The sequence below is a fragment of the Plasmopara halstedii genome (genome assembly GCF_900000015.1).
Source record: "Plasmopara halstedii genome assembly, contig: Scaffold_816, whole genome shotgun sequence".
Classification (NCBI taxonomy): domain Eukaryota; phylum Oomycota; class Peronosporomycetes; order Peronosporales; family Peronosporaceae; genus Plasmopara; species Plasmopara halstedii.
Window position 1 is genome coordinate 1928772 of NW_020187732.1, and position 297 is coordinate 1929068.

Sequence of the window (297 nt, forward strand, 5' to 3'; positions counted from 1 at the left end):
CTTCTAAGTATAGAACAAAAGGTCGGTGACCTAAATTACGCTTCCTCAAGCACTAAGCTACGGCAGCCTCGCTGCACTCGGTAACGCTTGTAGTCAATCTACACCTGAGTCGTTTAGACTGATCCTCAGTGAGTATGGAGGAATTTTACTATTTGCCCCAGGGCATGCAGGACGGGCTAAACAAGCTGATGACCTTGCTTGGTCCTGAGGGCGTGCAACACCTTATAGCGCAAAGCCCTGAGGCAATCGGTGCGCGTCTAGAGGCGTTTTCAAGTTACGAAAACGCGCTGCTAGAGC